The following is a 14,746-nucleotide window of genomic DNA, read 5'->3' on the forward strand; positions in this document are numbered from 1 at the left end:
ATACTCATGTAATTACAATTTTTATTTATAATAAGAGATAGTCCTTACTGTTCCCTCTGACCCTATGTATGCTTTCTAGTTAAGTACAGACATCATTTTCTGGTATGTACAAGACAGGTCAGGTTGCAAATCTCTCAGCCTCATTGGGAACAAGAGTCCATCAGTCATTCGCAGCCATTCTCTGAATCAGAACAGCTGACAGAATCTTCAGTGAGGTCATTATTTTTAGCTTTGGAACTGTTAGAAAGTCTGCAGGGGATTTTCACAGCATTCAACAAATTAGCAAAGGTCATCAAAACAAATCTACTTACTGAATTCATTGGCTTGAAATCCTATCAAACCAGTGCTGTCATATTAAATTAGAGAACTTTCTACTGGCAATATTTCCATAAAAAGGATCAAGCTGAATTGTGTTTAGACATGCTCCATTGTTACTTCATTTTAAAGTCATAAATTTTGACGGCAAACTGACTTGTCTTCTATTTGCAACGCCCCCACCATTTGGTCATGTGATTTTCTGCTAGTCTAAAATTCCTCATTTCTCCTCCTTGCCTGTCCAAGTTCAGGTCCCATCTCCTTCCAGAAGCCGTTCCTAAATTCCTAAGTGATTTTGACCCTATTCATCCCTGTGCAAAGATGTTAAATACGACTCAGTTAGGCTCCTACATTTTCACAGATTCCCTTAATGACACACATCTCTGCTTGGTCGATTATCCAAGCTTGTAGAACAGCCATCAATCAGCATGACAGACCATCTACACCATAGGTTCTTGCCAGATATTATTATGTTGAGCTCCTTGCTTCACATATTTCCATAAAAATTTTGGAAGAAACACTTGAGAGTCAAGTAATTATCCATTTCTCTACATACTCTGCATAATGCCTTTGAATCAAGCCATATCACAAGGTTGCTGGATCCTTCAGCAACATCATTTTGGATCTAATATGATTGCTTTACTGAATTGTACTTTGGTGTTATGCCACGGGAGCACACTGATGGATTGTGTTAAGAAAGAACTGGATGAAACTCAGGGCCCTCTTTCTAAATACCTACTGAAGAATACCACTGAACAGTAAGTTGGGTTTTGTTTTGTGGACAATATGAATATTATAAATTGACTGTGTTTACTTTGCTTGGCCATTAGAAAACTAGTGATAAATCTGGGGTCCATTTATTTCAACTGTATGGTTCACCCCTAATAGCAGATCTGGCTTTACCATTTTTATGCCTATAATTTCCCTTCACCATGGTCACCACAACTGCTTAATTTAATTCTTTTGTATTGAAAGGATTTTTATGAGGTGCTTCACATCTTTTGTAGAATGAGGCAGAAATTAAAAATAAATTCTTGCTCTATTTTTTTCAGCGAATTACAGCAATTATAGCTTATGGACCATTATTTAGGAATTATTTCTTGGCTTGTGTGCTTCTTTCATTGTTGCACGTCTTCACAACTTGATTTTAAGCCTGAGAATATTCTTTACATTTTATGATACCCCCCACATACTGGCAGTTCCCAAGAATCTTCAAACCAGACTTCTGTTCACAGGTCTAAGTGATTGGCCATGTGATTTTTGACCTCAAGGTCAAAAGAATCCAAACTTCGGGGCACCTGGGTGGCTCAGTCAGTTAAGCATCTGATTTTGACTCAGGTCATGATCTCACACTCTGTGAATTCGAGCCCCACATCGGGCTCTGTGCTGACAGCTCAGAGCCTGGAGCCTGCTTTGGATTCCTTCTCTCTCTGCCCCTCCACCTCTCATGCTCTGTCTCTTTCTCTCTCTCTCTCTCTCTCTCAAAAATAAATAAACATTAAAAAAAAAAAGAAAAAAGAAAAAAGTACAAGCTCCACAGGATTTCACTCTTTTCCGTGTGAGAGAATTGGTCTAAGTAATCTTCAGTGTCCTCTCTGGTTTTAAAATTCTGTCATAAGTGCTTGTGTTCTCTAAAAGTATTTTTGCCAGATACGGATATTATAGGACAGAACTGACTTAGTAAATTCCTTAAAGATATGAATGTGACCAGGTGACCTATTTATTGCACAGAATGTTCATGAAAGAAAGAGCTCTGTCCAAGAGGCATTCGCTCATTTTTCCATTAAACAAAGAAGAGGACACTTCTAGATACTTCAAGACAATTCAGTTCAGAATTTAAACTGGAAGAACAATTACAAGTGGGCAATAAAAATGATGTAGAAGGGCAAGGCCTTCTTAATTCTATAACATCACATATAACAAGTGCTGATTCCAGTTTATTTAGTACAAAAGAGACAGTGGGATACTGTTGAAGGGCCCTAAGTTGAGAGTTAAGACCTAATTTCAAGTCTTACATTGATCATTAATTAATAAACAATTTATTGCCCTTATCTATGTCCTTGGTTTTTCATTAGTTAAAAAGAAAATTATCTGCCCATATCTGTTTTGTGAGGGTCAAACAAGTCAATGCTAGAGAATACATTTCAATAAGTACAAAGTGCTATGCAAATGTTGAGGATTACTTTGATAATTCCCTGAGAGCATGGCCATGAATCAAGAAATGACATCTGATGACTCAGTGGGTATTTTGGACTGCTTTTATGATTAAACTGGATGGTTTCTCAAAGTTGGTCATTAAGATGGCTGAAGCAATCTTAGACTCTTGATGTTCTTCAAGTCTGTGAAGACCCAACAACATATAAATTCTCCCCCAATTTCAAATTCAATGGATTTTAAGACAAAGCCTTATCAAGAGGTAGGCACTAGAAGGGATGGAACCATGTCTGTTTTGTATCAAATATTTGTTGAATATACGGAGGGAATTTAATCATGAGGTGTTCTCCCTGGCTATGTGGCTTGCTCCTTTACTATGCCAGTTAGGATATAGGATTCCAGGGTGTGCTTCAGAAAACTTAAAGATAATAACATGGAATTCTGAGATCACTTTGTCATGCCTGTGTTAGATTGCTTGTTGTCAACTTGGAATCACCTCCCCAAATATCACTGAAAAGAAGTTGGATACAGTTTTGGCAGAATCTGCTTCCCCAGATTATGGTTTTCCAAAGAGAGGCATTGGCACCAGATTTGGATGATAGAGGAGGAGAGGCCATTATTTTCTGGGGGCAATTGCTGCCAGATGCATGGGCAGATTTTCCAGTCTTTGGGTATGCTCTTATTTCTCTATATTAAAACCTTTAATACCTTGAATACACTGAGTGGCTCTTCTGTTTTCTTGACAGAACCTTGACTGGCAATAGAATCACAAATGTTAAATTTGTGAATCTAAGTTTTTTTTTAATGTTTTTTAAAATTCATTTTTGAGACAGAGACAGAACATGAGCAGGGGAGGGGCAGAGAGAGAAGGGAGATGCAGAATCTGAAGCAGGCTCTAGGCTCTGAGCTGTCAGCACAGAGCCTGACGCGGGGCTTGAACTCAAGGACTGTGAAATCATGACCTGAGCTGAAGTCGGACGCCCAACCGACTGAGCCACCCGGGTGCCCCACGTGAATCTAAGTTTTAACTGAATGCATTTATATACACAGAGTTATAATTAGCACTTTGGGAGAAACCATAGGATTGTTTTAAGCCATTTAGATTTTATTTAGCAAACTATTGCTTTTCATCATTGAGAAATACCTCTGAGACTTAAGAAAGTCAAATGAAGTTTTCCAAAGTGTCCCATTTTGTTCTCTTAGAAGAACTAGGTTCAACAGGGCAAAGTTTCCTGTAGCCTATTAGTTTGGGCTCTGCCATGTTTTCACACTGTGTATTTGGCAAATTCATTTAACTTCTCTCAGGCTTGGTGACTGTATCAGCATGATGGGAGTCATGACAGCTATTTTACTTTTCCTAAAGGTTGTTGTGGGACTCAAATGAAAATGTATGAAAATATTTCATGATATGTATTTGTATATGCACATGTATATGTATGCTATTATTCTCTGGTCTTACACTCATACTTGGTCAAATGCAAATAATAATGGGGATTGATAAGGATTCAATAAAAGTAACTTCCAGAGCACTGCAGCATTTCTACTACCTTTGAGGGTAAACATGTGATTACGTGCACACTTACCTCCATGAAATCTAGCCCAGTGGGCCCTGTGGATATAAAGGGCAGTGGCTGAGAAAGACATTATGTTGCAGGGCTGAAACTCCATGGACAAGAGTGGAAAACTTTGTTGCTCCAGTATGGACAGTTCTCCAACTGCTTGAGGCATACATAGGTCAGACCACACTGCATGGAGCTGTAAACTGCTCTCTACTTCTAAGGTCACTGTTGTAATCACATTTTAATTTGTGGTAATTGGTCAGAGATACATTAAACAAGTTTCTCAAGCCACTGAGATACCTTCTAATTCTACATACTCTTTGGCAGTGATACTATCCTTAAGTTATTGAATAAACATGGTTAGGATTTCACACATGCCATTTATTTAAAGCAAACCCTTTTTATTCATTGCACGGAGGCAAGATAGGGCTATGAACTAGAACAAGGGAAAAAGACATAAACCAGCAGTTCAGAATTGCTGACTGTCTTGGTAGCATTGAATAGATCTTTTAACACTTCAGTGCTCTGTTTCATAACTATGAAATGTAGACGTACACTGGCTTGTCCTTCCTTCAGTAGTGTTAAAATTACTGACTCTTCATAACTTTCTGATCCAAAACAGCGTTACATACACGCTACACCTACTCTCTCTCCTTCTCTCTTTCTCTTTCACACACACACACACACACACACACACACACACACACACGCGTCTCCATCCCTCTACCCAGTTTTTCTCTTCTTCAACACATTTGTCACAGCATATCATACTCCTGCAAGAATTCTATTTTAGATCAGTGACTTTGTTTTATTTTCTAATTCCCTGTAACAGATTGTAAGGTATATCTAGTTAGGGGTTTTGCTTTGTATAGAACAGTTCATGATACCTCATAAGGACTATAGACAGAATATGAGTGAATGAATAAAGTTACGTGTGTCTAAATTAATTAACCAAGATTTTAAAATATCTGCTTGGTTCTCGAAACTCTTAGGGAGAGATTGGACTGATAAATCCACAAAGTGATATTTTTTGAAAGTGTGCCAATGGATGGGCCACCCACTTTCCTTTCTTAAGGAAATGGAGGCTTTATCTATAATTGTGTAGGGGGCCATAGTTGTTCAAATGCAACAAATGGAGATTTCCTCCCTGAGAATTGGGGAAAGAAACTGTGGGCCAAATTCTTTGTCACATCACTTTCTTGCCTATAAAGTAGGCTGAACAATCATTTGTATGGTGCTTCACAGAACACACAAAAGAATGTTGAAAAATAGTCCACTTGGCAGTGAGATACACAGGAATATGATGCAATCAGTAGCTGTATTTAAGCAGCCAAAGATAGGAGAAGTGCCTATAGAGTCTTTTCAAGTGATCCCAAGTTAATCTAAAAGGAATTGAGTCACTGGTCTGTGATCCTGACCAAATATACATATATATATGTGTGTGTATATATATACACACACATATATATATATTTGTGCAAATATATAAATTTATGCAAATATATTTATGCAAATATATATATATATATATATACATATATATATATATATGCATTGGTCTTGAATGCCATGTTAAAATATCAATGGAATGTTTCTCTAGTTGTTGATCAATGATCTAATTTCTAACAATCTAAAACTTTTGGGAATGGCATTTGTGCATCCATACACGTGCTACCTTAAGAATGTAGTCTTTGGGGGACTATGATATAGTCATCTTGTCATCCTAGAAGTACTGACAGTGTTGGGAATGAGATGTGCACAATAATCACTTGTATATGATAAAAGAATCAGAAACCTCTGGGAACCCAGAAATAGACAAAGAGAGCCAGGAAGAGTGAAACAAGTACTTGCTCCTGGCACTCTGTCATCAGTCAGCTCAAGAGTGGAGAAGAGGGCTTTGATTGGTTGGTGATGTACAGAAAGATCAGCTTTTTAGGAAAAAGCTAAGAGAGACGGGAGAAAATGGTTACAAATGAAGAGGGGAGAGCAATGATGACATTGCAGCAATAGTGGCAACAATCAGGGTGATGACAGGTATGACAAAACTGAGGAAAAGGAGCACTCACAACTGATGTGAAGGTTGAAACTTCAGGATTCTGGGGGAGCAAACATCTGATTGCTCTGTACATCGGTGATGGTTGTGATTACCACTTACTTTACCTTAAACACTGTACCGGGCACTTTAGCTTTGTCTTAATGAGGTCTCTTAAGGACTTATACTCTCTCTATTCTGCTTCTATCTTCCAACCCTCCACAATTTCCCAAATTCTTCCTCCAGTGCCCAGCGGAACGCAGTCCAGCATAAGCAAAATCTCCTCTGTCCTCAATGTCCTTGTCTTTACCACTTGCTCCCACCAAAGCCTTGCTTTCCTTTGCAAACACGGCTTACCCAGTAGCCCTCTCAATGTACTGGCTGTTTTTTCTGTGACATCTCTGATATTGGACTTGGGAGTTGCACTAAGTGCCTTTTTGTTCCTCATCATCTCCTCCAGGCTATTCTCCATTCCTCCTTTCTAAAAACCTCTAACTTAGAATTTCATGTCATCTTACTATCATGGGCCAATCCAAGGTTAATTCTTCTCCTTTCTCTGTATGTTTAGCTTTTTTTCACTCACACGATCCTGTTTTAATTCTTCGGGAATCCAGTGTACATGTAGACTTTTTTCTATACACCAGACTTTAAGTTTTTGATCTCTTTTGCTACAACAATAATTTCTTCCATTTTGCCACAGACCTTGACTGTCCTAAGAAAGAACTTACCACAGATAAGAGGCTTCCTATGTGACTTCTTTTGGACTGGAGTATAAGGCTCAGAGCTGGTGTCGTGTTTATATGCAGTCTGCATATAAATATGCATATAAATAATTATTATTATTTTCACTGTGGGTTTAAAAGTACTAATGAATGACATACCATATCTGGGAATCTTTCGCATATAAAATGGTAGACCACAAATGTTCCATACGTGGGGTACTTTACAAAATCTAAGCTGTTCCGGTTCCAGTGTTTGGAAGTTATTTACGTCACTTGAAAATGACTTTTCTGCCTTGGTTAATTTAAAACCTGAAACTCTCTTGAATCAAGTGCCGACCCACCAGTGTGGCAAAGGCTTTTAGCTAATTATTTAAATCTCAGTAGGAAGCAAACAGGCTGGTAATGTAGATCGAGGAACACAGGTGAGACAGGTTTTTTGTTTCTTGTTTTTACTTCAGTTCTTACTACTCAGTGTGGTCCATGCATATAGCATACCTACAAATAGCATAGGTATCACCGGGTAGCATGTTAAAAGTTCAGACTCTCAGGCCCCAGCCTAACTCATGAAACCAGAATGCATTCTAACAAGATCCCCATATGCACATTAACGTTTGACAAGCCCCTCAGGGAGCATCAGATAGGTGAAGGGTTTCCACTCTGACAGTTTCTAAGGTAAAAGCTGAAATGCTTGGGCTCTATTCAGTGGAATTTTCTTTGTCAGAATTGCAGGTCTATGTAATCTAAGCACAGGGAATACAATCTATTTGAAGTCAATGCAGTCACCTAGTGGGAGCTCTGTGACAAATCTGCCCTTCTACACAATCAAATGAGTTCAGTTAGTGCCTATAGGACAGGTTGCAGGGAAATGAAGATGAATATAGAAATTATTATTATATTATTTTTTGTGGTTGAAACAAATAAACTATACTTGATTTCAGTTTGATAAACTATTCCCATTAAAGCCTGTTGCTGTGTGTTCAATTCAAGTATAAATTTTGACTAGCTTTTTTCTTTTTTTAAAATGAAAGAAAATGTTACTAAAGCAGCCAATGTGCATACCTCTCTTTCCCAAGTAGATAACCCCACTCACCACAGAATTATTAGACAAATTAATGTGTCATTGATTGCATTCATATTAATATGTGGTATATATATTGGGGCTTTAAAGATAGAGTAGTATCTTGTAACAACTTGACTTATTATCACATGGATTTGAATGTCTGGTTTAAGCACTTAATTCCAATGAAAGGCAGGGTCCATTGGTCTATCTATTTATTTCAAGGCATCCACTTTTAAAGAAAAAAAAAAAAAAAAAAAAAAAAAAGAGCCTTCTGCCAGAGGGGATAAAGAAAAGAATAGCTTAAATTTTCTCCTTTGATCATTTCAATAATTTCTTTCTTTGAATTTCATGCTATTTTGTGTTCTTTGCTATACTTTTCTTCTCTCAGTTCTGTTTCCATTCTGTTTCCCATTTAGGGAACCGGGTCTATTAGAAAGAGAGGAGCAGAAATTCGAAGCATTATAGCCTTAATGCAGTGCCTGTCAAACTTGGCTGCATATCGAAATCATCGGGGAGCTAAATAAATGTTTGTGCAAAGGCCCACCTTCCACAAATTCTGATGTTATTGTCCAGGGTGGGGTCATGGTATCAATATTTTACAAGCTCCCTTAAAAATTTTTTTTTTAGTGTTTATTTTTGAAAGAGAGAGACAGAGTGTGAGAGGGGGAGAGGCAGAGAGAGGGAGACACAAAATCTGAAGCAGGCTTCAGGCTCTGAGCTGTCAGCACAGCACAGAATCTGAACCGGGGCTCAAACCCATGAACCGAGATTGTGACCAGAGTCAAAGTTGGACACTTAATAGACCCAGGCGTCCCTAGCTCCTTTTTAAAATCTTTGATCATAAAGATAAGAATAAAGCAATTTAAATGTGGAAACTGACACCTAAATAAAAACTGAATTTTACATACTGTCACACAGTTTTTATATGGATGTGGTTCACAGAACAATACAAGTCCAGACCTCTCAAGAGAATATGTGCATTTCCAAGATTACAGGTGCTTGTGCATCAGAATTATGAGTAATGAATAGATTTTGAAACTATAGAACCACCGCAATCTGTTAGACCTAACACTATATGAAAATGATTTGGGAACTAGTATCTGTAGCCATTTAGAAGAGAAAGGATTTCTGACCATTGTGGGATCTGTTGCAATTATAGAAGTGACCTGGTAAAATAATGGTTATTCTTTAAATTATATCAATATTCGGTTTAGTTGGCAAGAATGTCAGAAAATAAATGTCCAAATAGGAACTCAACTGAGACAGATTCAGGACAAAGGAAGACCGATTAAAACCTGCTTTGTTCTCAGGGGTCTACTTTGCATTCAGATATATCAGACCTAAGAACCATGCAATTCGCACCCAGTGGGGAAGCTAGAGAGAAGAGTTTTCTTAAGAGGCTACAAAGAAGGGCCAAATCTACTTTCAAGTCAGATTTCTTGATTTCAAATCCCATTTGGACCACTATCATTTTGTGACTTGAGTCAAATTACTACCATGATGTTTTGATTCCCTCCTCTACAAAATGGGATAGAACAGTAGGGTTTTGGTGAAGATTCAATGGGAAATCTTTAAGTGTGTGGCCCACAGTATAGAATGAAGAAATATTAGCTATCATTATTATTAAGTTTGGATCCCAAGTGAACCAAAGCCCTCAGTTTAGCAGGGGTATCAAGTTCTAGATCAAAGTTACATTATAAAATATGTCTTTAAGTGTTTGATTAATACCTAAATCATTTAGGCAAAGTAATAATCTTTATTTTGACTCCCTTTTTGGAAGCTGATAGCAAAATGGTCATCCATCACAGCGGCAAGGAAAGAGGAAATTTCTAGGAATCTAAATCTGTAAATCAGAGATATCCTCATCAATCTCCATAGCCACTCATCCAAGTATGGAAAATAAACTTAAACTGTCTCTAGGATTGAAATGAACAGTTATAAGGCTAACTTTATAGTCAAGTTGATTGCAAAACTAATTTTCATGAAAAGAACTCCATTCCTCCACTGGCTTTTATTTTATAACTTTAAAGGATCAGAGACTTTTCACAAAGAGTGCTTTTTCACAGTTTCAAAGAAGCAGCCTGGAAAAAGGAATAAATTAATTCAGAAATATTCCCTTCTTCCCTACACCCACCCCTCTGCTCATCAAAAAAGCTACAGGCACTAAAATTCATTAACATTTCTATGAACATAAATGTGAAATATTCATTTTCATTAAGTAGTCTACTGAATATGGCAAAATCAAATTTATCTAAGGAGATATCCAATGCTGCTAATTTCCTTGACAATGGGGACATAAAGCAAGGAAGCCATGAATCATTCATGAAGTTCAATTTACTTCTGTTATTTTTGGTGTTTAGCATCCATGAATAGAAAGTGTGCAGCATGTTGTAGATGTTATTTTTAAATTATTTCAGATCAGAATTAATGATCTGGCAGGCAGCAATAAAGTAAGAGTGATTCAAAGGCTTTGCTTGTAATTATCCTATATTTCATATTTTTCTTGTGAGTATGTGTTCATGTATTCATAACATTTTTTCTATATTCTAATATCCTTTACATATCAGAATCACTTTAGAACCAATATTTTAGGAAAGCACATAAAGTAATTTACTGGTGATGTGACTAAATTAAATACACTCTCAGAGTCCTAGATTTTAGGGCTCAAAGACATCTTTAAGTTTATATAATTAACTGACCTCTCGAAGAGGAATGTCTTTTACATTAATACTGGTAAGTAGCCATTTCCAATTAATTGAAAACTCTGTGTGGGATCGGAAGTCTTTCTTTAGCAAAGACTTATTTCATGAACGGGCACATTTGCTCATTGGAAGTATTTCTCTCAAATTCTGCATCCCCCTTCTTATAACTTTTGCCTCTCTGTGTGCTTGGTTGCTGCTATATCACCAGCATTTACTTTATACATAGAGCCACATGTGCTCACCACTTAAGAAACGCTAGTTGAATTGAATTGAATTGAATTGAATTGAATTGAATTGAATTAAATGGGTTCAAATCTTGCATTCTGGTTGTGATAGTTTTGTGTCAACTTGAGTTGGTCAAACATTATTCTGCATGCTCTTATGAGGCTGTATTTGCATGAGAATAACATTTTAATTGGCAGACTAGGTAAAGTAGATTGCAATCCCTAATGTGGGCAGGCTACACCCAATCCATTGAAGTTCCAAGGAAAACAAAAAAGACTGACCTTCCCCAGAATAAGAAAGAGTTCTTTTGGCCTATCTTTGAATGGGGACAATCAGTTTTTTCTTGTTTTCAGACTCAAATTGAAACACTGGCTCTTCCTGGGTCTCAAGCCTATTGGCCCTCAGGCTAGAACTATACCATCAGCTCTCCAGTTTGCTGACTCACCCTACAGATCTTGGGCTTATCAGCTTTCATAATTGCATGAACCAATTCTTTATAATAAATCTCTATCTATCATCTATCTATCTATCTATCTATCTATCTATCTATCTATCCTATTTGTTATGCTTCTCTAGAGAATCCTGACTAATACACTGGACAATACCAAGGATAACGTTGCTGTTCTATATGGTAGCATTTAAAACATTTGGAAATAGCTGTTATGCCTCCCTAAAATTTTCTTACCCAATATCTTGGTCTCTTCTTCCGAAGGAAATTATCTTAATATGGCATTAAGAACTGGATACATGTGGTTTTACCAGGACAGACTTTTGTAGAACTGCTTCTGTCTCATGTCTGGATACTACACTTTGATTTTATTTATAGGTGCTAAATAAATCTTAGCATTTCACTTCGCAAACATCACATTTTCTCAGGGAATTTTCCATAGCTGAGTTGGGCCGCCTTATTGGGTAGACACATTTTTCTTATCACTTGCTATTTTTTGGACAAGGAAACAATTTTATTTTGGAAATAATCCAATATGACTATGGCTTGACATTCTGTGTATATGGTGTTACTACCAAGACTTTTAAATCAACACAATGACAATATTCCTAGACTAAAAGATAGATTGATAGTTCACTAAATTGAATACATTAAAGCAATGCCTAAATTAAAAGTTTCCAAATCATTTTTAAAAAAGAAACAGGTATAAAAATAACCCAGTGTCATTACATGTTTCCTTTGCTTGATAAATTGATTGTGGTTTAAGTAGGAGGGACATAGTTAATGACTCAAGTCAAGCCCCACCCCCTCCACCCCACAATTGATAGTAATTGATCACATTTAGCAGCCTATCAAAGTTCCTCAAGTAAAATGTTGTTTTTCCCTAACTGGCTCTTGACTGACACATTTACAACTTAAAAATTTTAAGTTAGTCTTAAAGCATGAACATAAAAATTGTACAAATGAAAGAATATTTTATTGCACATAAAAAATCCCTGCCATAAATTTTATCTAAGAAAATTAGAGCTAGACTTATCTTCTAAGACTCAAAAGACTTGAAAAGTTTGAACCCAAAATATTTAGCATACATACACTCCACAGATACTGTCAGGTAGGAGACTAGGTTTTAATTATTGTGTTGTGAACAAAACAATGCTCCTTTCCCTTCATGGAGTTTATAATCCACAGAGGGGAAAAAAACAATAAAGATGGAAACAAATACTACAATACTAAGTGCCATTTGGGAAACTAACAGAGTTTTGAAAGAGAATAAGTAGGGTTTCCTAATTTAGATTGGATTCTCAGGAAAGCCGCTGATTGGAGGTGGTATCTTAGGTGGGAACTATAGGATGAGAAGAGGAAATCACCAAAATGGGGAAAAGCATTTTCAGACCGAAGGAATAAGATAGTGAAGATAATGAGATAGAAGAAAGCTTAGTCTGCAAGACACAAAGAATCTAGGGTGTTGGAGTTAATGTAGTAAAAGAAGGGAAAGATAACTATAGATAAGAGTGGAGATATCAAGGGAGGGCAGGTCACACAGAGCTTGAAGATTAAATTAAGAAGCATGGAGAGTCTGGTGCAATGGGAAACCTTTGAATATTGTTATTCATTTTATTTTTTATTTTTTTAATGTTTATTTTTGAGAAAGAGAGAGAGAGAGAGAGAGAGAGAGAGAGAGAGAAAGTGCATGCAGGAGAGGGGTAGGGGCAGAGACAGAGGGAGACGTGGGTTCCAAATCAGGCTCCAGGCTCTGAGCTGTCAGCACAGAACCCAATGCAGGGCTCATACCCACGAACCGTGAGATCATGACCTGAGCCGAAGTCAGACACTTAACCGACTGAGCCACTCAGGTGCCCCAGAATATTTTTAAAGCACTGAAGTAATATGACTTGATTTATACCATGCGAAGATCACTTTGGCTGCTGGGTATAGAATGGGCTGGAGTCAAGAGTGAAGGCAAGAAGACCAATGGAAACATGGCTACAATGATTCAGGTAAGAAGTAATGGTGATGGCAGTAGGGCTGAAAAGAGTGAAAGAGCTTGATAAATACCTTGCAAGTAGAATGGATGGTACTTGAAAATAGATTGAATAGGAGGAGTGTGAGGGAGATGTCAACAATTAATCCTAGGATGGTGGTTGGATAGTGAGATGAAGGAGACTAAAAAGGAAACTCATCTGGGAGGGAAAAATTGATAAGTTTTGAGCAAATTCAATTTAAGATGTCTTTGCAACACCAAAATAGATATGTCAAGAACAGTGCTATGTATCAATCTGGGACCTTGAAGAGATCTGAGCTGGAGTTATAACTTTGGGGATCATTGGAATAAAGATGGTATGTAAAGAGATTGTAACCTTTCTGAAAACATTGTCAGTGAAGGTGGGAGTTGGGTGGCCAGATTACAGTAGGTTAAGAAGTTGAGACAATAGACAAGAAATATAAACCAATCTTTTGAGCAGTTTGTAGAAATAGAAAGCAGAGAGATTAGGAAACGTTTAAGGACTGGGGCGCCTGGGTGGCGCAGTCGGTTAAGCGTCCGACTTCAGCCAGGTCACGATCTCGCGGTCCGTGAGTTCGAGCCCCGCGTCGGGCTCTGGGCTGATGGCTCAGAACCTGGAGCCTGTTTCCGATTCTGTGTCTCCCTCTCTCTCTGCCCCTCCCCCGTTCATGCTCTGTCTCTCTCTGTCCCAAAAATAAATAAACGTTGAAAAAAAAAATTTAAAAAAAAAAAGGAGAGATGTGGGCATAGAGTAGAGATGTTTATGATAAGAAGAGTTTTCAGCTAGTTTTTAGGCTGTGAAGAGAGATAGCAGACTGGGTGAGATTGAGGATCTAGGAAATCAGGGGTAGAGGTGTGTGTTAACTTGGGAAAATCAATTAGAGGAGAAAGCGATGGAATCCCGAACACTGGGATCAGGTCAGTGTATTCAAGGAATAGAAGCATCTCTTCCTTTGAAATACAGGGGGCTAAGTCAGAATGATGAAGACATAATGATCAGACCACTGAGAGATTCCAGGCCTGAAATGGCTTCTACTTTTTGGGGTATAGCGAGAGGTGACACTATCTGCTGGTAGTCAGAGGGTAAGATTAGGATGGAGATTTTCCTCAATTGTTGCTTCTGGGAATGGGAAAAGACACCTGAAACCTCCATGACTGTTACCCCAAACCCTTTTCGTATCTTTATGAAGCTTGTGGCTATCAAGCCTTCACATGATAGCTTTATTGATTTCAAATTCCAAGCGCTCTTAATACTAAACTCCTTGATTGAATTTTCTATGTGCCATTAACTCATTTTATAGCATCCCAGGGCCAAGAAGCTATTAATGTGCTCCAAGTTCAAGTAAATTTTCAATTTAATAAGGCTTTATGGCCTTTCCAATTTTACTTGACTAGATGACATTAAAGTGAAGCAAAACATCTTTAATTTGTCTCAGAGGACCTAACCAAGGAAAACATTACCCCATCCTTGGGACTGTGATGGGAGAGAACATAAGCCAGTAAATTTTGTAAGGTAGGTAAAGTTTC

The 14,746-nt window shown here is 37.6% G+C and overlaps 1 protein-coding gene across 1 annotated transcript in view; it reads right to left on the minus strand.

The window, feature by feature from the left end:
• The window catches only part of GABRB1 (gamma-aminobutyric acid type A receptor subunit beta1), a 384,633-nt gene that overhangs the window by 89,256 nt on the left and 280,631 nt on the right, over window positions 1-14,746 (minus strand). The window lies entirely within an intron of this gene.

Source organism: Puma concolor, chromosome B1, assembly GCF_028749965.1.
Source record: "Puma concolor isolate L17-30 chromosome B1, mPumCon1.1.hap2, whole genome shotgun sequence".
In the NCBI taxonomy this organism is placed as follows: Eukaryota; Metazoa; Chordata; class Mammalia; order Carnivora; family Felidae; genus Puma; species Puma concolor.